At 38.3% G+C, this 24,695-nt stretch overlaps 1 long non-coding RNA gene across 1 annotated transcript in view; it reads left to right on the top strand.

Annotated features, from left to right (window-relative positions):
* LOC308062609 overlaps positions 1-24,695 on the top strand; it is a 273,089-nt gene that overhangs the window by 110,163 nt on the left and 138,231 nt on the right. The window lies entirely within an intron of this gene.

The following is a 24,695-nucleotide window of genomic DNA, read 5'->3' as shown; positions in this document are numbered from 1 at the left end:
ACATTTCACAATATGTATTCTTTTGCACCTGTGGTTCACAAGTCTGCCTGAATTATGATTCCTGTGGAAATAATCTTGCATTTTCTCTTATTATGACCTTGTATAGTATTGCAGCTCTTTAACTTTCTTGACATTAATCTTAAAATGAATAGGAAAATATGGCATGTTTAAATTAAAGACGATCATAAAACTGCTAATATGTGGTCCTCTAGCTGAGCCACCACTCTTGCCAGGCAGAGGGATAGCTCCTCTTGCACGCTGCTTCATGGGCTCTGGGGCCTGATTCATTTCCCATGAGAGTCCTTTTACTGCCTTTAGTAGGAGTTACAATGGAGATAGGCTGTCAGACCTGCTGAGCCTGATCCAGTGCTATATTAAAAGACCTGAATTAATATTCCTATCCACTGCTATTCTAAACCTTTTTCAGAGGCAATGGAAAAAACAGTGAAGTTGGTGATTTTTTTTCCTGTACCACCTCTTATTTCTAGGTCAAACAAACAACAACAACAAAAAAAACAACCCAAAAAACAAACCTGCAAAGAACTTGGAGCAAATTTTGCGATTATTTGTATTTGTTTGTATTACACTGCTATCTAGTAGCCTTAATCCTGGACTATGATCACAATGATATACTGTATAGAAATATAGGAATATAGGGCAAAAAGATAATTCCTGCCCTGAAGAGCTCAAAAGTATAAAACAAAAGACAGCAGATGGCTACAGGCAGATGAGGGGAAAAGGAAACAATGAGACTGTATCGATCAGCTGGGAAGGCAGTTTGCAACACACCATCAGCCTAACTCGTTTCTGTGTATACATCATGGTGAAGAAGACATAAGGTGGGATTTGATGAAGGAAATTAATTGGCTTTGTGGCTGTTGAAAGAAAACTTCTCCAGCAAGAAGGACAGGATGGAAGATAGCACAAAGACATTTGTGTGAAAAAGGAGCAGATGTCTACAGAAGTTAATCAAATTGGCATTAATATTTTTTTATAATGACAGAAAATAGATAAGGGAAGCAGGCTATGAGAGCATTGAAAATACAGCTGCAAAGCTTATGTCTGATGTAGGAGAGACAATGAAAGGATCCAAAAGGCATAGTGACAGGGAAAAATCATAAACCAGGCCTGATAGCAGTTAACAAGCCCTAGAAAAAAAGATATACAGTAGTTCAAATTATATGGGCCTGAAGAGATGTAGCATGCTTTTTATAGGAATAAAAGTGTTGTTCTTAACCATTAGTTTGAGGAATATGTGTTGGTTATCTCCTGATGGTAGTGTTTATTATGTGAACACCTGCTTGTTAAATGGTCACCTCAAACTTGTTAATACAAGTAGATAAGCATGCAGGAGGGTTGGGACCAAAATGTCCATGCACAATGGGAAGGTTGTTCCTCCTGTCACCTGATTTTTGAGAAGCCTTAGTCTCCCTGCAGTGTCCCATAGATTAAATGTTCATCACTATCTGCCTCCAACTAGCGCAGGTCTGACAGAGCCCTCATCTAAATGGTGGAGGGGGCAGAAATGGCCAGGCAGCTCTGTTTTAGGGCACAACTACACCCAGGATAGCAAACCACGCTTTAGAGAAGGGGTATGGTTTGCAGGCTCACACCTGTCTCAGTACATTCTTTGTTGTCTTATGTGGCTGTAGGTTTTCAATTTTTTTCTTTCTTTCCCACATTTAGTAGTGGCATTGCAGTAGTAACAGGTGCATACTTGCACATTTTTTGTAATTCTTTTGCATGAAATGCCATCCATATGATTGTATTTACTACAGCAACAATATGACAAACTCTTAAGTGTGTTGGCTAGCTAAGTTGGGGCTACACACTGCAAAGGAAATAACCTCAAATGAGCCAGGCCTTGGTGAAAGCCTGTGGAAATCTTATGGTGTGGCAAATGTGAAAGAATTGAACGGGATTCTTTTGTTACAGGCAAAACTAAACTGAACTATCCCAACTTTTCTTCTAATGTAAAGCTTACTAGTTCTGTAGATGAGCTGATGTATAGTAGCATTTCAAGCCAGGGTCATTTTCTCTCATGTTTGATCTCATTATTGGTTTTAACTGAAAATAGTGTATATCAAGTGCTAAATGTTGAGAATTGAGATAGGGATTGAAATTAACTCTGTGGCTTTTTTTATCTGAATAAGTGTTCCAAGAAAAGCTGAACAATATGTTCTCATGCTTTAAGAACAACCCTCACTTGACTTGATGTCGAATTTCCCCAAATTTCTTATTGTTCAGAGTAATTCCAAAAAGCATCACCATCCATTCTGTGTTGTTTGTTTTTTTTTTTTTTTTTTTTTTTTTTTAAGCTTTGTCCAGTGCTTGGTGTGAATGTTCATCTTGAGATTTTACTTAAAAACTGGGAAATAGAATATCTGTATGGGAGCAAAGAAACAAACTAGCTGTATTTTGGGATTCAGACTAACACAAAAAAGTGGCTAAAAACTGTTAGCATTCAAATAACACCTTCTTACTCAAATTAGTGAAAGTACTTTTTACATTCTGCTTGCAGTAGAATTGCTTTTATTATTTTTTATCTTTCACATTCATTAATCTTTATCTTGCTCATAAACATTTAACTGTACTGCCATATTTTCCAAGTAGGTCTCCGTTTATACACTTGTAATAAACAAATTACACTGATCTTTTGACAATCTTTTCTTGATGTCTTTAGGAAGGGCAAGTCCTATCATTAGGTAGATAGCAATAGTTGAAGGGTATCAAAGTACTTTTGGAACTGGTATGTAAGTGATCATTTGTCTTCTTTTCATAAAAGTGGCATTGAATGTTTTTCAGTTGAAAGATCAACAAATACATTTTGCATATTTATTCAATAGATAATGTTCACATAGCTGCATAATTGCTCCTGAAGAATCTAAAAAACTGACTTGCTGTAATTTGGAAAATTCATAAATTATAGCATAAGAATGGATCATTGGTGTCTGACTGTGTTATAAAGGAGGACCAAGACCTCCCTAGCTTTCTTGTTTGATCCAGGTCAGGTATTTTTAAAAAGCATCCAGTCTAGACTGGAAATGTATAGTGATAAAAAAGTCCACCATGATCTTCCCTAAATTGTTACAGTAACTACTTGACTCACTTGAAGTTTAACTTTAAATCACAGACTTTGTAACTTATTAAACCTCTTCTTTCCATCTCTCTGTCCAAGTTCTGGTTTTGTTTGAATATATACAACTCACAAAAGGGTACTCTTTGTTATGGATATTATGTGATCATAGGGCACCTCCAGTTTATCAGCAATCTTCATGCTTCACGAATCATGGACATCAGAAACAGGTGCGATGTGCCAACAATAGCCACACTACTTGCCACACACTAAAGGAAGGTACCTTCTGGTATTTTTTCTATATCTTAATATTTCATTTGCTTTCTTGCTGCATTACCGTTACAGGTATCCCTGTAATCCCAAAGTCCTCTACAGTTCCAGATTCAGCAAGAGTATGAACTCAGTTGTAAAAGCTTTAATGTATCCATACTTAATGTATCCATTAAGGAAACCATCCCATTAATTTGTGTGTCCTTTGCACTAACCCATTTTCTGTCATACCTTCTCACTTATTCTGTCAGTAGGGCTTAACGCTCTCGGAATTTTGCTTTCACCTGTACACAGATATACATACTGCTCTGCTTATGCCCACCCTAATAAGCTGGTGCAAGTTGCCTTTTACCAATAACCCATTCATCACTATTTTCCTCTCATTCAAACTCTACAGTGTTGTGAGCATGAGGAAGGATTTTTTTCTTATTAATCTTACTTCAAGCAGAGTTTTTGTTTCAGACACCGAAGCTGCACTGCTGAATTTTTTTCCTTGTACTGGGACTTCATCTTCAAATACTTATGATTAGATCAGATACATTTCAATTACAGTATTGTCATAAGTTGGTATGTCATTCATCCTTTGCACATCAGAAGTTCTGCCAGTGACAGTTCAGATGGTTTTAGGATGACATTCAGTGGCAAAAATTGTAAACAAAGAGCCAGGTCAGTATAGGTAGAAAAGCAATTAGTTACAAAAACGCATGGGAGTCTTCTGAAAATAAAAAACAGAAACAAACCTCCAAAACATCTGTTGCTGTTGGTTGCCAAGGTATATGCCACAGACGTCTGAGCATAGCTTTTTCCCCCCTGTTTGTGTTGTATCCTTTTATGATTTGAAAGTATCTGCTCAGATCTACTGTACAGGTTGGTCAACTCATAACCTACATATTTTTATTAATTAACAATCTCAATGAGTTTTCGATATTATCTTCTGTTGAATTGTTGTAGGAACTAAAACATGCCATCCTTTCAGAATTAAATTTATGTCCATATGAAAAGTCCTATAAGGTAATATACTTATTAAAAGAATATTTTAGCTACACCACATTGGCACAGATGTATTTTTAAAAATTCTGGTCTTTTAGTTGTCTATATGTAGTTGGTTGAAGACGTGGGAAAATACTGGGTGTGATTTCAGAACAAAGTCAGAAAAAAATGCTGGAAAAAAAAGCAGCTCACTGTGAAGCCTTTCTTTTAACTTTGGCAACTGCTTGGTTGGGATTGTTCTGCATACTTTTCCTGTTATGTGCTGATATTTGAAACAAAATCACATCAGCTTTTTGTGATTATGTGATGATCACAAAATGATCACAAAATGATGAATCAGTGAAAAATGATGATTTCAGGTGGAAGGTTATTATATGCTTTTGAATCCAAACACTGGATCCTTATCTTTGTATTAAAATTGATGCTGAATAATAATCACTGCGATGTTTGCAAGCAGAAGTAACTGTTAAAGCACCTTTTTCACTTGCTTGCCTTCCTCTTTTATATCCATGATGGTTCTAGTGGGAGCATTGTTCCCAGAGGGTAAGGTACACCTGTTGCTACTGCTGTTAAACAGTTTAGTCTGTTGTGCCAAAACAAAGGAACATGCAATTGATGCTTCTGCTTTATTAAATACATTCTGTTGTTTTCTCAGATTTTCTTCTGACAGTTAAGGGTATCCCTTATGGATTTTATTAGATGAACTACCATTGGAGAGCATCTTGCCGTAAGTTTTATTATACCTAGGAAATTTCAGCAGAAATGCCATGGATTCAGATAAGGTGAATAATGGCTGCAGTCCATCTGTGTTCCGCTGACTTGCCTGCTGACTTGTTTATGTGTTCAGCAGATTTTATCTGTTCTTTTCCGAATTCACATTTGTCATTCAGAATAAAGGGCCACTGTTGAAAACATCTCAGAACCTTTCAGTCACTCATGGTGTTCACTTTTACTGCTGCTGCAAACAAATGCACCATCTGTATGGCAAAGGCAATGCTGTCACAAGTCAGTTTTCTTTTTTGCAGTGTTCTAATGCTGATGACATACGGAATGGAAGCCAGTTTAGTCAGCAAAAGCTTGATGAGCATAGGAAGAGCATATCGAGGGGAATTTAAGAAAAGCCTACAGCTGCAAACAGCTCTGAGGATATGTAGGTCTGAGATGACTGAACCAAAGTCCTCTACAGTTCCAGATTCAGCAAGACTATGAACTCAGGTGTAAAAGCTTTAATTTCTTCTCCTTGTTTCTTATTAAGTTTAGCCTATTTATAGATAATACTATTTAAATTTGGGTACCTTTTGCTGAGTAACTAGAATCAGACAGCATAAACTCTGGTCAGCAAGCTCAATGCCTTAATTGGTCAGCTCATCTGAAATTCCAGGATACGAATGATAAGGCATTAATTATTTTAAGATATCAGAATACAGTGGCTGCTTTTTCATACCATTATTAATTGCTGTTGGAAACCAAAGGACATCATGTATGTCCATTATTATGTTGTCCATTGTATTCTCAAATATGAAATTGCCTATTTGACACACCTGCTCTTCTGCTTATTACAGACTTATTATCAGTGTAATATTTCAAACCACTCAGGGACAAATACAATATTTATGACCTATTTTTTGCCTAATTTTTCTTAAATTCCTTCTTGTATCCCTAATATTCCTGATGAAATAGTCTTTGCTTTTTCACATCCCTGTCGATTTGCTGGACATTCTGACTTATAGTATATATTTATTGGCAGTTTCCCTATTTTTAAGTTCAAATAATGTGTTTGCTATTAGTCTTTTCATTAATGTTAGAAGAAGCTCTGAAAATTAAGCTGACCAAACTTAACTAGCTTGTTGATTATAAATGTAACCAATCAGCAAGAAAAAGTCTATAATAGTAGACGTACCATGTTGCAGGGATGCAGCCTTTTTACGTAATGGCTTGTGTATCTTATGTTATGCTGGTCCCAGTTTTGCCCTCCCTATGTGTACTGCACTAATACATTAACTCTTGTGCTGCTCATGGGCAGTACAAAATGTGCCCCTTGCCCAGCTGCTTCCACTCATAGGGACCTAATCATAAGAGCATCTCTTAGCTAGGGGCTTAGAAGAGTCTTTCTCTTCTATCCAAAAAAATACTCTGTAGTTTCTGCAAAGAAAAAATACCAGACCAAAAGGAAACACTCTATAAGCTAGATCTAGTACATGTACTGCCAGCTAGATCACAATATCTTATTTACACAGTAAATATCCAAGAAGCATTGCCAGAACCCTTTTGGTCTGAGCAAAGATGAAGCATATGTGCAGCATCCAAAATCTAAGTGTTCCTCAGTGGTTTGTAAATGGCACATCTGCAAGTGATGAGCTATACTTGTAACATTGATCATTAAACCTTACAGAAACGTGCTTCACAATCTGGTATAAGGCAGAAAAAAGCCTTTAGTTTTGCCTTACCCACTCAAGCCAACTTAAAAGAGGCATGCTATCAGTCCACAAATGTGAGAAAGGAGAACTTAACAGTTTATTAATATAAGCTTTATTTTCATAGCTATTTGGTGCATCTCAGGTTCCTCTTAATTTTTAAAACTAGTATGAATTTTTTTTGTGATGATAGAACTTTACCTTTTACCTTATAAAGAGCCACTAACATTTCTTCTTATTCAACTTTCCCTAAAATTATTTAACTTATACATGATAAATATTTGAGAATCAACATATGTATTTTTTAAGAATACATGATCTCTGAAAATGGCCTAATTAGTTGCGATTGAATGCTATTGAAACCTGGATAAGCCAGGATGTTCAGTTTGAAAAATTATATATTAGTCTCAACCATTCATAATTTAGAAGTTTTTTGCAGCTATATTTGCTGCTTTATGACTAGATTTTTAAAGGGGAACAAATGACAAGATATTGACTGCCAGCAAAGGTGTCTATTCTAGTACATATTCATTAGGAACTGAAGCTCCTTGTATTGAAAACATTCCTATTTTTGTCATTCAACTCTTGAACTAAAATATTGAAACATAAATGTAAGTAGGTCTTCACTGCAAGTGAATCTTTTATAGATGAGACCTGAGCATACACTGGAATGTGTACCATGAGAAGGTCGTGCAGCTGACTACTGTTCTGGCCAGGCAAAATGTGTACTCTACCTGCAGTCTGTCTCTTCAGTGACGGAGGGTCTAGCAAACCCTATCAATAAGGAACTGACCAGTGATTTAGCATTTCCCCCAAGTTAGCATTAGGCAATAGCTGTCCTTCACTGTTCAATGTATTTCTGGGCTATGATATACTCCTAAATTTTTATTTCTGCTGCTTGACAGGTCTGTTTATTCTGACCTGACATGAGTCAGCTGTGTGCCACTGCAGCAAGAAAGGCAAATTGGATCCTGGGCTGTATTCACAGGGACATTACTGGCAGAGACAGAGAGGTGATCATCCCACTCAGCACTTGTCAGGCTGCACCTGGAGTACCGTGTCCAGTTCTGGTCACTCCAATTCAAGAAACTTGTGTACAGATTGGAGATGGTCGAAAGGACGGCCACAAAGATGATCAAAGGGCTGGAGAACACGTCCTATGAGGAAAGAGGAGTCTGATACTTTCTCCTTAGAGAAGAGAAGGCTCAGGGGGACTGCATCACAGTATTCCAGTTTTTAAAGGGTGGCTACAAAGAAGGTGGAAGCTCTCACTTCGAAAGGAGCCACATGGAGGAGACAAGGGGAAATGGGTACAGTTGTACCAGAAGAGGTTTCATTTACAGTGAGAACAATCATTCACTGGAACGACCTCTCCAGGGATGTGGTAGAGTCCCATGACCTCTCCAGGAATGTGGTAGAGTCCCCATCACTGTAGATAATCTCATTTAGGCTCCTTTTCTCATGAAAGGTTGGACCAGATGATCTTCTGACACCCCTTCCAACCTGGGCTATTCTATGATTTTATGTCATGCTCCACTGCTGTATTCTGTACTAGGGACTCCTTTCCTTCCTGACCTTTTGTCTTGCCATAGACCACATTTTTATCTTATTCTTTAAACTAGTTCATCCACTGGTTTTTAATCCTGGACTACCTTTACTGTGATCCTGTCTCTATTCCTGACTCTAGCCTGGAAAAGCTACTTTAAGCTGGCCTGCACCAGTGTGCTCAGTGCACATGCAGAGGACTGATTACACCTCTCCAGTCCTCAGCTGAGTTCCATATTTATTTATCCCAGGAATCTTCCAGACCTTTTCCCATGGCAAAGGTACCCAGGCTATTTGGTACTTATTCCTCCATTTGCTGTCCATCAGATGATGCATATGTCCCTTATCTCTCAAACAGTGCCTAACAGCCTTCTGTTGCCAGCCAGATTCTCTTGATGTTCACAGTCCTTCTCAGGGCTGTTGTGTGCCCTGCATGCTCTTGTATAAAGCTTTGCCATTCTTTTGATCATTTGTATGACTCTACTTTCCCTGACATGAGCTTCATTGCTCTTTTTCTCCCCATTCCACAGGGAATGCATGTCTTCTGTGCTTTCCCCATAAGAGTTTTCTGTTTCTTACCACTTGCAACACTATGCCTGTACCATTTTTTCATCTGTTGAGAAGATAAGACTTAGAGCCTACTAGAATTTTAAAGCCGTATTTGGCAGATCAGCAGACCTGAAGTGTAGGATAATGTTACATTCAGAGCTTCAACTTATGGAGGGGGAAATAAATGGTAGTGGTCTATTTCAGTCTGACTCTGAAGGATTCTCATTAGTTCTTGAATACGGAGATTGCAGCTCCCAAACAGTAACTAATGACATTCCCTAAACTGACAACATATTTTTTGGCCAGTCTTGATCCCATCTCCTCATTTGTGTAATGCAAGGGTAGGAGGATGAAAAGCAGATGTGACTATTGCCTACAGTAATCCTTGAAATAAAAGTATTTGAGGCTCACACAAACTAAACCCATGATTTTCCAGGCCCTGAATTTGTTGGAGCATGCCCCTGGGTATTGCACTCTCGTGATCCCTAGATGGCACAACAGCATAATAGCAACCTTTGTCAAACAGCTAGAGCAGCCCTGAAGCTACTCCAGCTTTGTCTGAATCGGGCCTTAGCGGTCATAACCTCCATCGCTCTGAGATCAGCTCAGAAAGAACTGAATCTTAATGTCTTTAGTTTGAAACATCTATTTTTTCCGTGTTGTAGGTTTCCTCCAAGTTCATTGTTTAAAAGGCCAAGTCTTATAATTCTTTTAAGTCCTGTTTTTTCACAGCTGCACCAAAACTTGAAGTAAAATCAGTTTATCTAAGGGACAAAATTTTCTTTGTGACTACTAGGTTTAATGGAAATTCAAAATAAACACAAAAATCGGCCTTATAAAGCTTTTTGTGTAACTCAGATAAAGAGGCAAGGAACAGTGCTGGCAATCTAAGGAAAGGCCCAAGAACAGCATCTTCCAAAATACCAAGACAAAAATAAAAATAAAAGGTATTTTGCAGTACTAGTTTTTGCGGTTTACTTCGGTTTAAAAAGTCTTCAACTAAATCTTGGTCATCTGATCACAGGAAATTGAAAAATAGCCCTGAAAATGGATTCCACACTAAGTTCCTGTCCATTCTGCTATAGATTCTTTAAATCAATAGCTCTGGGAAAAATAAACTAAAAATTCTTCCATGTCTGTAGGCATGTGCAAACATACAAAACAATCTCAAGCATCTACCTGGAGAATTTTTGCCAAAGAGTATCTCAAGTAACCTTTCTATTTAACTCAATTCTTTTTAAATGATAAGCAAGGCATTACGTATGTTTTAGACTGTTTTGTTGCCTAATAGCTTTAAAGTCATTATTCAGTTCTTCACGTGGTTTCACATTGTCAATGACTGTATCTAGATAGTTGAGTAGTATCTGTACAAATTATTTTTAATATCTTGTAAAAAATTACAAAAATAATATCTACTTTATTGTAATTATATCATGTCTTACTAACCCAAAATAACAATGAAACTTGCGATTGCTGAGTATGTCTTCTAACCTGAAATATAGTATTTTCTGGCCCAAATGCATACTTGGTATAATTAATAGGTTTCACACCATAAAAATCCCTTGAGGAAATTATTAAACATACACTAATTTTCCAGTCTTTTTTGGCAGCTAGCCATAACAAAAGTACCCTGTGGCTGAAGAACAAGAACTCTGGCTTTGGATTATGTCCCACCTTTTGCCAATTTCTTTTTTCCTGTTTTAGGTTCTTGTCCATCCATGCAGTACTGGCTTGGCACCAATACTAACTAAGCTGCTGAGGAACAGTTCAGTGTCTAGGACAGTTAGTGACTGAGAGAATAGCCGGAGCACGAGAGCGTGGTCAAGCCTTCAGTACCAAAAAAGACTCCTGACTCAGATTGTAATGAAATCATATACCAGATCTTTTAATTCCAACATTGACTGGTGAAATTACACTCTTCAGAGTTATTTCTATACTCTTTTGACACACATCACAGTAACTGCACATTTACTGAAGATGCTAGCAGTGCTGCAGCCCATCTCCTGTGCAAGTATAGCCTGGTGCAATATGTGTGGACCACATATAGTCATCGTGGGTAACAGCTTTGAAACGTCCATTCCCCATCCCTGTTTTCACAGTGGTTGCTTTAATCCCTGCACCAAAGTATTGACCACTGAGTTGTAACTGGGCTGGAGCTTTCTCATTCTCTCAGATTCTAATGCGAGCCCTGATGTCCACTCTCCTGTATTTAGCAGCACATAGTAGCATTATTTCAAATGTGAATGCCAAAGAAAACTTCAATGGTAGCCATGTAGCTGTGTGGAAGTGCACAGTGATACCCAGGTCCATACTATAGTTACTTGATTTGAAAACAAATTATTAAAAACCAGTGAAGTACCTTTTGTGTATTTACCACATGGGATATCTAGGACCAATGCCAGAACACTTAATGTAGAGTGATAACTTCTGTTTAGTTAGAAGTACCGTGAGAATCAGCACTGTCTTTAGCCTCTACTGTTAGCCAACAAGTTACATGAATTAATGCAAGTAGAGATGCAGCAGTTTTTATTTAAACATAAAAAAATAATGATGAAGCTGTGCACAAAAATATGAGGCAGTTTCACCATCATTTGTGTATCTTCATATTTGTTGTAAAGTATTAAAGTGAACTATGAACCAAGATAGTTCATATTTCTTGCAAGTACTTTGTAAGACCAGTAATACTTTTATACAAAGTATTTCACAAGCACTATGAACTTGCAACTCAGGTGAACTCAATTATTTTACACAAGATAAAGCTGGGCTCCCACATGCTCTTTGTGCCTGCTTTTTATAAAGTTTTTGCATAGACCTTTATTTCAGGTAGACAAGACATTTGTCAGAGGGGATAGTTACAAATGATTCTGTCAGAACGAAAAAAAAAAACAGCTTAGCTGAGTTTACTTGGGTTTAGTCTCATTTACTTTTCTGAGCCAGAATCCTTCTTCCCACTGTTACACATTTTTCTCATTACTTAGTGGATATAATTTGATCAATCACTAGTTAACCTACTCACACTCCATTGAATTTCCTCATTTATCAAACAACACACCAAATAGGCTTGGGAGACTATAGACCCAACATAAAATCAATTTGACTTTATTACTACAGTATTAATAGCTTAACATCTTGAAAAGAAAGGAATGAACATATTTAAGTTTTCTTGCAAGAATTCCCCTGGGATTAAACAAAAAATGGAAGAAGCATCAGATACTTCGGAGTTTGCTTTTTTCAGTGAAGTGTTACTACTCAAAGAGTTGAAAATCTTAGGAATATTCTTTTTTTATGGGCCTTACCACCAATACTAAACCTGTTAATACTTCTTTGGAGGCATTAGATAAGATTAAATATTCTAGAAAACATGATTGGTTTGGGTATAGTTTTACTATTGGAGCTCTAGTGACTTGTGAATTTGCCTATAAACTGAATTGTTCCCCCTTCCTAACACTTCAGATTAATAATGCTTGATAGTTCATTAACACTTCTATTCTGTGTACTTGCCTTAGATTTTAGGTGGATCCCTTTGCGTAAGTATATAAGATCCTAGTAATACATAAATTATATACTTATGTAATTAATGAAAGATTAATTGTATTTAAACTAAAAGTACTTCATGAGTTTTATACAGCATGCTAATGGTTTACAATTTTCATACCTTAAGTCAACACTTTTTTTAGTTCACATTCTTTGCAGCAATCTGTTCAGTGAATAATTAGGAAAATCTAGGGTCCTGCAGATCAAATTGGCACAATCCTACATTCCAATACACTGTTGATGCCTATTTTCTCATTGATACACTGACTTTGTTGATACACTTGGATGTATAATTGCTAAGAATATACTTTTTTTCTCTGATGATACAATTTAAAAGAAAAAATCTTTAATATTCAGAAAAAAATACCAGTTTGTCAGCTCCTTTGCTGTCATCCAGACCAGTACAGACATGAAGGACCTCACTATTTTCTGATACACTTATCAAGAAGATCAAAGTCAAACTTAATAGTTTTATTGCAGTACATAAATGTGTTGAAGTATCATTACTAAATGCAAGATTATTCTTTTCTAAGCTTTCTTATATGCCTGTGCTTACAAAGGCCTTCTGTCTTGAAGTTGACTGATATTTGGACAGCATCTGATATATACTTCAAATCATTGATTCATAGTTGTACATGTTGCTTGCTGAATGAGCAACAGTATTTGCTACTTCTGAATTTCAGAAATGTTTTATTTCAGCAAAAGTTCCTTCCCATTCAGAATAATGCCATTTTGAGATAGCACTTGGAGTGAATAGTTTCTTTAAATACTTCTGTGGCCTTTCTCTTTACTCAATTAATACTGTCTTTTCATTCAGTAGGGTCCAGAACTCCTTTCCTTCTCTACAGCTCTTCTCATTAAAATTCTCATGGGGAAATCAAGTTTTTACAGTCACGTATTGCAGTCTGTCTCTAAATAATTTTTTGAACCTGCTGGCCAGTTTCAATCATATTTGGCAGAGGGAAAAACTGTATTTATGTCAGTCTGTTTTTGTATGCATAATTCAAATTCACAAAACAATCAGAGTTTTGTGAGCTCCTAGAGTGATATGCGTGTATGTAAATATATTCAAGCCTTACAAATTCCATTAAAACAGAGAGACATCATATTAATACTCCCACTGAAGAAAATCTTTTAAAAAAATTAATGCACGAGAAAGTTGTACAGTGGAGACTTGGCTTCTGCCATGACCCTACTTTCAGAATTTTAAGTTTTTATTACTTAAACTGTACTTTTTTAACAAAGTGCGATCAGTTTCGGGGGATATCTTTTTTCTGGCTCCATCACCACATTAACAGTTCATTTGCCTTGTTGAGATCATATCCTGAGCTACCAAAGGGTTTGCATAAAATGGATGTTTTCCCATATGCACTTCATCCCATTTGTGGAAATGGAGAAATCAGTAAGAAGCCTAGTTGCATTACTTTAAGAAATACAATGTATTTTCTGTCAAAGCTAATATTACATTTTCAACTAATTATAATTTTAAATAACAGAATAATAAATTAGAATTTAAACACATGTTGGAAAATAAGGCACCTCCATAAACCAGTAGTTCTGGGTGATTGGGAAAAGGACAGTTTTCACGGTATCAGTGAAATATTTTCTTCAGGGTGAAAACATAACAATTATGGAGTTATTGGAAACTGAAAAAAGCATAGGAATCTGGGCCGCATGCAGATCAGTGAATGTTTTTGCTTGTTTATCTGGCATAGGCTTGCTGTGTTACTATCTCTTAGTAACGTAAGAAAGTGAGAAGAGCCAGAGAGTGAAATGAAATGTCAGGCTGCTGCTGCTAACGACAGCAGATACCTGGGAGGAATATAGGAAACAGGTCAAGCATAGAGTGGCCCTTGCATTGGTATACATGCTTATCTTCTGACAGGTTGTGAGTCTGGTATTTCTGGAGCTTGTTTTCGCATCTGGTTTCACAGTGCTCATTAGCTACCAATGGATATACACTCCACAAATTTATGCAATAGTTTCTAAAGCCATTGATATTTTTAGTTTCTGTAATACAAATTATTTCCAGTTTGACTTAATTTGTAAATGACTGATTTTCTAACTTAGTGCTCTGTTTCTTTCATTTTAGAAATGACAAATAATAATTTCCAACACACATTCCAACTCCAACTCCTAATTCTATACCTTTATTGTATCTGTCAGGGAAGAAGGATTCTGTTGTATTTTGGGAGAAACTACAAGCAAGTTCTTGGCTTGAAGTGAAGCAGTTCAATTCCTCTTGTTATCTTTGTCACCTTTCTCTGTCACCTCTTCCACTAATTTATTCTTTCTTAGGTAGTCAAGATGTGGCCATACCATCTATGCATACAGCAGGACAATGTTGTTCTCTTCTGAATTTTAGTTTTCTTCGCTTATTATCATTGCTTATTTTTATTTTCATATTACAATAATTTTTAACATTAATACTAACTAAGAGTTTGTTCTCTTTGAAGAACTAACCACAATAGCATCAAAATTTCCGGAGAGGGAGGAGGAATTAATAGCAACTTAGAATCCATTTTTATATATATGCAATTGCATTTTGTTTTCCCAATGTGCATTATTTTACACTTACAGAAGTGATGGTCACTCCTCCCTAAGTATACCATATTTACCCACCTGTCCTTCAGTATTGCATCTGTAATAGTTTCTACCAATAGTTTTTACCATTAATTTTCCCAATATGGAGGTCAGTCTTGGTCGCTTAGAGTTCCCAGGATCATCTTGGGAGCCCTTAGGGAAGGGTCATGTTTCTCACATTTAGTTTCCCTGGTACTGAGATTTTAGAACTATTATGTCTAGTATTGTCACATTTTGGAGCAGGGACTTGGAATTTGGCAGCAGAAGCTCTCTGATACTAGTGATGTGAATTTGCTATTTTTATGACTGCCATCAAATTTTGGCCAAATAAGCCCTGGAAAAACAATTCCCATCTGTTCAGTAAATACTAATAGATCTATCTTACCTATAAACTAGTCAATTTCATTGTTTTTACTTCTACATGCAAATGGTATGGTTTATAATTTTCAGAAAGATTGTAGCTATATGTAGAGTCCTCCATTGCCACACAGCTCCTATATATTAATTAGACTTTTATTCTGCTGCATCTTGTAGGTAGTGTGGTCATCGGACCCTTACAGCTGTTGCTATAGCCCTGTCTCCCTGCTAGCTAACAAAGAGGTACCTTAGTCTGAGGACTCCAGAGCTCAGCAGAACATCTAAAATTTCTGTTATGGTACTGAAAGTTATTGTAGTGCTAAAACTAAGACTGTGGATAACGTCTGAGGCTTTCCTTGTTCAACCACTAACGTGGAGAACTACAGATGCAGTCTGACTAGAATACAAGTCTCCTGGGCAGCAGCATATTGAAGAAGACAAAGAGAACTTGATTAGGAGGAGAAAACAAAAGTAGAATGGCTGAGGAAGAAGAAGACACCTCTGAGAGCCTGGAGTTAATCCCTGGAGCCAATGTGTGCATCTGCCATCATCAAATAGCTTTAGAAACAATGAAAAGATCTGTGACCTCTCTTCTGAGTTCTCTGTGTAGAAGTTACTGGGCAGTTGTCTGTGCTGCCAGTCTGAATGGTCCAGTATTGTTCAGACCCTGTGTGGGGTAAATGTATTTCCACATGATGAACTTTCTGAAGAGGCAGGGCAGAAAAGGTATGTATGCATCTTCCTATATTTTTTTAAATGTTTAAGAAGTTATATTCCTATTAAAGCAAAAAAAAAACCCAAACCCAAAACCCACCCCCAGCCCAACCCAAACCAAAAAGCAGCACAGAAGGCCCAATTTTAAAGGCATGATAAAGTTGCAAGTTTTTTATTCTGGAAAGTGCTATGTGTGCAATCTTCATTTGGAGAACTTTTTTAAGCATGATGATGTATGGGCCTTCAATAGTGGTCACTTAGTACTTTTTTTATATGATCACTGCTTCCTTCAGTGTATGAAACATGATCCTCGGTGAATTAAGTTGTCTCTGATTTTCCCACATAATTTGTTTTCAGAATATGCAAACTGAATGTGCAGTGAATGAGGCAGAAAAATGCCTCACAAAAAGAAAGGATTCAGGCAGCTGCACAATCCCCAAATACGATTGAATTTCTGTCTTCCTGTATTATCCTGTCCCAGTTACTCCAATAAAATACAGAAAAGTGGTGGAAGGTACAATTTGGAAATGTCACAATGTGCAGTGGGATTTGCCACTCGTACGTGTAGGTGAAGTCAGTGGGATCCCTGATCAGAACACACGAAGTGCTAACACCGGAAAAATCAAAGCTCACCTTGGTCTTTCCAAATAGGTTGACACTACTGACTTTGCTCTCTTTATACTCCTGTATAAAATTACACCATCACCTCATCCATTATACCAAGTGTCCCTGAAAATGCATGAATTGATGTTTATAAAGTACTCACAGTGGTGACCTGTGTTGTAAAGAAAGAGGAAAAAGCCATAAGGAAATAATAATCCATTTCCAAAACATGATTTGAAAGTTGTCTAAAGTATATCAACAATTTGAATGAAATTATCGATAGCTACTTGTTTGGGGATTCCCATTGTGTAAAGTGAAGATGTTTCAGGTACATGATAAATTATCATTTTTTTCCATGAGATCTTAAGGCATGTAAAGCACAAAGATGCAGGAACTGGTATGTGCAAACTTAGTTATGGCACTTCCTAACCTGCAAGTACCTGACCATGCAACAATCAGTATTTAAATAACAGTTTATATACAAGTTCAATACTTGTATTATAGTCTAGTCTAGTAATCTGCTCAGGATTACGCTCTTTGTTGTATTAATTATGAAATATGAATACCTAGTCCATGGGTTTTTACAAGATGTCTGGCAACTACCATTTTTAAAGTGAGTCATCACATTAATTTTTTAGCCTGGTTGTATGATTTGTGTCTTAGCCAAGATACGGTATAAGGATGACAGAATAGATAAACACGCAGTTGCAAAGGTTACATATTTTTTTTATTTTAAAATCATTAGCTACTCTTATTTGCTCTTGCTTTACCCAATTTATTGTGTAAATGCTACTCTGTTTTATTATGGACATTATGACAGGAATGGGGTTTCTGCTTGTTTATTCAGGGACGATTTCTCTCTCGCTGGAACTGAGCAGTCTTAATGAAAATGACATGTGCATGTCAAGGAGTGCTATTTAAATTTTCAGTTAATAAATTCATTGCACTATATTGTTGCATCTTAAGCTTCACCTTGAATTTATATTTCATTTAAGCAGGTTGGTTTCAATCAGAGAATTTCCCATGACAGAAATTCCCTTGTGCGCTTAGCACCCTCCCTTTCCTCCACATCTTAAAACAGAATTCTCTCTGGGGTTTTATGTATTTATTCGGGTTCTATATATTGAAAAAAACCCTCCTTTTTCTCACAGGATGAGAAGTATATTCCCCTTTCCCCCATCTGAGAAGACCACTTCTGGTTTGTATGCAGTATTAATACACTGCCTGTTGCCTGGCTGAAAAGTGGTAGTATTTGCATTAGAAGCAACATACAGTCGTGCTTTGATCATCGGTCATTGCAATTAAAGCCTGAAGCTGCAGTAACAATAAGAACTTTAAATTGCTCGGTAACTTTTTGATACCCTACATTATTAATTTCTTAATTGCCAGAAGCCCCCATGGCCCTGCTGCTGCCTGAGTGCACAGGTACAGGCAGCGCTGGATGCCCAGCCAGAGCTCTGTGAGGCCTGGGCGACCTGCATTTCGTGACACCACACGAACTAAACAAAAGCGCAGCAGCCATCAAGTATCATTTATTTTAGCTTTGCTTCATTAAAAGCTGTTTTGTTGTACTAAATGAATAGGCGTATCCTCCGGGAAGGAGACCCCTTTTTCAGGTTCACTCCCCATCCGATGTAGCCTTGTGGTGATTTCTGTCAGTGACGCCCTTTCTAGCTGTTACAGACGGCGCGGGAGGCCGGGCTGAGGTGCGGGCGCTGAGGAGAGCGAGCGGGCTCTGAGGAGAGCAGGCGGGCGCTGAGAGAGCGGGAGGGCTCTGAGGAGAGCGGGCGGGCGCTGAGAGAGCGGGCGGGCGCTGAGGAGAGCGGGCGGGCGCTGAGAGAGCGGGCGGGCGCTGAGGAGAGCGGGCGGGCGCTGAGAGAGCGGGCGGGCGCTGAGGGAGCGGGAGGGCGCTGAGGAGAGCGGGAGGGCGCTGAGAGAGCGGGAGGGCTCTGAGGAGAGCGGGAGGGCGCTGAGAGAGCGGGCGGGCGCTGAGGAGAGCGGGCGGGCGCTGAGAAAGCGGGCGGACGCTGAGAGAGCGGGAGGGCGCTGAGGAGAGCGGGCGGGCGCTGAGAGAGCGGGCAGCTGCGAGGGGCGAGCGGGCGGGCGCTGAGGGGGGCGGGCGGGCGCTGAAAGAGCGGGCGGCTACGAGGGGCGGCCGGTCTCTTCCTCCTCTCCCCCCGGTTTTACCACTTAAGAAAAGACGATCATCCCGCAGCACTGCGTCTCTGTTCTTGTGGAACTGTGTATTGGTTTCTAATTTTTGACTTGGCTGTGAAATTTGTATGTATCCTGACATGTACCAGACACTTTTTATTATTGTCATAGTATTTCTTTTTTACATAGTGCTGTGGAAGATTTTGCTTTTAAACATGCTAAAAGTTACCTTGAGCCTACATAAAAAGTATATAGTATTCTGAATTCTGTGCTTTTTAAATACATACAAAAATGTTTTATGTTTTATTTTGGTTTTGTATTCAAATATTGCAGATATATTGCTGCTACAAAACCAGTAATACATACTCTTAAAAGTAAACACTAAATTTTGTTGCTTATCTGTTTCCTTTGTATTTTTGTGTTGTTTAAAAATAATACCACAGTGTCACACTGCTCACAATAATTTGATTTCTTTAATACTGTATCAGAGAGCTGGGTTTAATTTCTCAGCATAAATCTGACCAGGCAGTGGTGAAAAAGATAAAAAAGAGGTCAGTTTGTATTGTGTACATAATGAAATGTCCTTTTGTTAGATTATTCCCATTTAATCTCTATCTAAAGTTCCTGTACAATTCAGACTAAAAATGTGCCAACTAATTGTAAGGATATGTACCAAATAGATCTCTTTCCATTAATTTTATAGGGAACCTTGAAAGTTAATTCATGTGACTAAATGTAGGTGTGGTTTCTAGTGGAGGTGGACTTCTGTGCACTGACTGTACTGGCTCAGGTGTAACTTGCCACGTGGACACCCACACTTAGCCAGCCTCATTTGGTTTGCCTCACATGGAGCATCAGTAGCTAGGTGGGGTGGCATGTGTTGGAGGACAGGTCTATACGTTGCCATTGAATACAGTGGTCTTGGTACAACGTTTGGTTTAGGTTTGCTAGGAGGTGGAGATATGAGTCAGAATACATGCTATATGTACGAATTTTGTACTCTTCCTCAGCTGTTTGCTGCTAGCTGTTATTGAAAACCTAGCATAGCAGTGTTTACATACAGTATAGCAGTTACAATCTCACTTTGGCCAGCTCAGTTGATTTGAAATCTTCTATTTATCTTCCTATTCCAGTCTAAATTCTGTTACTTCCATTCCACCACTACCTATTCCATTACTTCTTATTCCACTTACTATTCTGGTCTAAATTCCTACCCCACTCTCACTGATATGTATTGTATTTTTTGTCCATGCAAATTGCACTTCAGAAGCAGTTTTTAATGGTAATGGCCTATAGCTTTTCACAGGTTGTTTTATTCAGGTGAGAAACTACACAGTGGCGTTAATGCTATCCTCCATCTTAGCCAAACAGGAAAAGCTTTGGAAAATGCCGTAAGTTACTTTGCCTGTCTTCCTCATACCAGAAGTGAACCAGAAGGGAAAGGGGATATCAGATGGTTCTGCATCATTTAGGGAGGCCTAAGGCAAGAGAAGAACATGCTGAGTGTTGCTAAGAAAAATGAGCTTGAAAGAATTAGGGTTTTCTCATTTGTGGGCAGTACATGCATGTACCCTGAAACTAATCTTCAGTATCTAAGCACTGCTTTTGTATTGATCTGGTGTACTGATATTAACTGGGTCTATTAGTGCAGTACAAGGCTATTCTTACTTGCTTATTACCAGAAATAGGCAATATCACATTGATATTTTTCAGGGAAGAAGAGAATTCACATAATTACTTGTCTTTCCCAGTCTCAATAGCATATGCAGAGATAAAATTTTCTTAGTTTTCCACAGCCCCCAGGCACATCTGGGACAGCTTTGAATGAAAGTAAAGTAAAAATGAAGAGTTTTGTCCCCAAATTGACAAAAGCTGCAGTTTACACTAATGGCATAGATTAGAAATAGTTCTGTTGTATTTGTCTGTGGAACTTTCAAGCTGCATTAAGCATTTCAGCCAGTTGCAGCACTTACCCTTATATACCTGTGGTGCACCTTGGCAACAGCAGGAAACAGCTACTGTTACTGAAGTGTGATTGGAATCACATCTGTCCTTCACCTGTTCTCCTTCCCTTTTTACATAGCTTTCATTAACTGATGTGTGGATGTAAGGTTTTGTTTATTTGAAACATCTGCATCGGGCAATTCTTGAAGCACAGAATGAAAAACGTTACTGGCTATGTGAGTCTGCTTTACCAAAGCACTTCTGGCTTCTGGTACTCCTCCAGGAACTGCTTATACACTGAAAATATTAAGAAAATTCTTGACCTTTCCTCAGATTTTTCTGTCTTCTCTCAAACCAATACTATTAAGTTATAATTTCATTGTGATTTTTTTTTTTTTTTTTTTTTTTTTTTACAGAAAAAGGTATTCCTGTTTCCCTAAACATAACATACACAATAACAAGAGATAACTTCTTTGTTTGTTTAAACTAGTGAGCTTTGCCCTTTTCTTTGATATCTGGCTTTCTGCCTTCAACACAAACTCTAAAACGACTATCCGAACCCTCACATTTTCAGTGAAGAGTAAGAACATTCTCCAGGTAGGTTAACTCAACTGAATCCTGACTGTTGCAGCACAAATGAACTAGTAGGCTGTAACAAAGTTTTCACCGTCAGATTTTACTGTCCATGCTGTTTCTTCTTCCTCCAGAGTCAGACCACACTGCTCCTCCTCCAACCAACCAACCTCTCCCACAATCCTCAGGGCTATTTAACTACTTAGCAGGAACGAGCTACAGCTGCACACCATGTCAACCAACCCACTGCCTTCAAGGCAAAGCTACAGCTGCATATTATCAATGCTAATCAACCCACTGCCTTCATACCTCTACAATTCCCCCTTTTTCTTTTTAACCAAACAGGCTGCATTTATCATCCATTGTAGGGCCCTTGTTGAATCTTTTCTGGTGCTATACACAGCCCAAAGGTGGCCAACAACTGCTGTAAAACCGGATACACTTGTTGAAATTCAGCCTTATTTGCAGCTGATACAAGAATATCACCTGTTGCAGCACTCTCCAAACCAGCCAGCTGCAACAAGGCTTTTACCACTCCATAGCAGGTTAACTTCAATAAGTAGTTAGCATGCCTTGCCTCGGCAGGACCACCAATCCCCTACAAGGTCTCAAAGGTCCATCTACTATTCATGCTGTTTCTTCACACTCTTCAGGCCAGTCCCTCTGCTTCTTGCCTCTGCTGCCTTCGCCTTATCTCTCCTCCCTTCTCTTCTTCCTGATCTCTCTTCATTGGCTGCTCCTCTTCCATACCCCTTAGAGCTATTTAACTACTTAGCAGGAACCAGCTGCAGCTGCACCTTAACCACATCAGCCAACCCTGAAGCCAGCCCACAGCTGTATATTATCTAATATTAACTAACCCAGCTTCATTCCTTTACAATCATCCATATAATGATAACAATACACGTGTGGAAATTGTTTTTGTACAGGTGACAATGCCTTTGCTACATACCATTGACATATAGTAGGACTGTTTTTCATACTCTGTGGCAACACTGTCCATTGGTATCGCTTACAAGGAGTCATATAGTTTCTGCTAGGTATTGAAAAAGCAAATTTACATTTATCAGCCACATGTTAAGGAATACTGAAAAAACAATCTTTTAAATCAATTACCAAAATGTTCCAGTTTAGCAGGAACATCATCGGGGAAGACATGCCCGATTGCAGGGCTCCCATTGCCTCCCTCCCATCCATCATTTACTTTCCTTAAATCTTGTAACAAATGCCATTTGCCTGATTTCTTTTTTATCACAAACACAGGAGTATTCCAAGGACTATGGGAAGGTTCTAGGCATCCTTGTGCTAATTGTTCTTTGACTAATTGTTGGAGAGCTACACATTTTTCCTCAGGAAGGGGCCACTGTTCCACCCAAACAGGGGTATCTGTCTTCCAAGTCAAAGGCAGAGTAGGTCTTTGTATGCCATCCATCACAGTAGCCCCTATTAAAAATCCTTCTGGGTACCAATGATAACTCCCCATTGTCCCAAAACATCCCATCCCTGCAAATTCAAGGGACATAAGCACATAGGGACAGGTTGCTGCTGCTGCCTGGCTCTCAGGGTTTCAAACTTGCACCATATACAAACTTTGGACATCTGTCACACCAACCACTCCCACTGACAGAGAACCTGCTGAACAGACAGACCAAGAGTGAGGCCAAATGAAGGCAGATATAATAGTTACATCAGCTCCCATGTCAATCAATCTGGTCACCCATATTGCAGGAGTCCCTTTGGCAAAGGTGATTTTACAGGTTAGAGTTGGTCAAGCATTTTGTACACTCTGAGTGCAGAAAACTTGTGGTGTTCCTGTTAAACAAAAGCCTTCTTTGCCCTGGACTTTGTCAGGGACATAATTAACTTGCACCCAGAAAGGAAATAATTGTGCAATCCAGCTACTTTCAGGAATTGACACAGGGTAGGGGTTCACGTCATTGCTTGAATCTGACCCATATAATCAGCATCAATGACGCCTCTCACGGTGGCTATTATGGGTCGCAGGCTCTCTCATTTGTCTCTGCTACATTGGGCACCAGTTGTCATAGCCAGAGTCCAACCCAGCTAGCCTCACACAGGGCACCAAGTGTTGCAGTGCAAACAAACTAGTAGGCTGCAACAAAACTTTCACCTTCACTCAGATTTTACTGTCCATGCTGTTTCTCCTTCCTCCAGAGATCAGACCACACTGCTCTTCTTCCAGCCAACCTCTCCTGTAATCCTCAGGCCTATTTAACTATTTAGCAGGAACGAGCTACAGCTGCACATCGTCCATGTCTATCAACCCGCTGCCTTCGAGGCAAGGCCCCAGCTGCATATTATCAATGCTAACCAACCCACTGCCTTCATTCCTCTACACCTGACCATGTATTTTTTAATGCCTCCGGTGGTAGCTGAGAACTGTCTTTTATATAGATGGATATAGAGGCCTAATTATTTCATGACTTGACCGTGAAAGAGTGTAGTTGGCATATTTGTAACTTACACTGCATCTATTGTAATTGTCTTTTGAATCAAAGGCAGCCTACAATGGACATTGGCTACTTTCAGGTTAATATTTCACTTGCCAATAGCAAAAAATGCCACCTTTACAATTCACAGGCAATTTTTTGCAGTGTTTTTTTTTTCTTCCATTGAAAAACTTCCTATCCTTTTATTGCTAGATCAACAGAAATTACTTTCACGTTTATATTTTTGAGTTTGAGCTAAAGAGCTCCTTTCATTTTGGTTACGCAGATGCAAGGATTTAGGAAAGGCATTTTTGTTAACAGCAGAACACTGGATGATCAAACCATAATAATGCCAGTTAAAGGAAATATGTGCCTTTAAATTATATTGGAAAAAAAAAAGATTAATTTGATTTGAACAATAATAATTTTATACTTGGGAAAATTCCCTGAAGTTCAGCAGAATTTCAGGAGTCTCTTTGTTGACCCAGTTAAAATGTGATGACCCAGATTACACAAGCCTTTGATTGATAATCAGTTTTGATCAGTGTTTTGTCAGAACATTTTATCATAACTGCTCTAAAAGCAATTATTGTGTGTTGCTTAATGTATCATTTTTAGCATTCTTCAGCAACAGCCTTGGGTTCTTGTCCGCTAGCTTTTTACTAGAACAGCAAATTATATAGTAAATGTAATTATATGCTTATTGCTAGATCAACAATCAGATATGTTGAATGTCATGTGCAATTTTTATTTGCTGTAAATAAACTATTTGCCTGTAAACAAAATAATATTTTTTTAGAAATAACTGTTTATCAATTGAGTCCTAATTAATAATTACATGTATTTTCTGTAATGATTCTGTTCTTTAGCTTAGAGGGTCACATCAGGCTTCTGTCATCTTGTTTTCAGAGGTGCCACAAACTCCTCTGATTTGGCTCA

Source organism: Falco punctatus (genome assembly GCF_963210335.1).
Source record: "Falco punctatus genome assembly, chromosome: 4".
NCBI classification, from domain to species: Eukaryota; Metazoa; Chordata; class Aves; order Falconiformes; family Falconidae; genus Falco; species Falco punctatus.
Note: the sequence above shows the minus strand (reverse complement) of the source record. Positions and strands in the feature narration are given on the sequence as shown.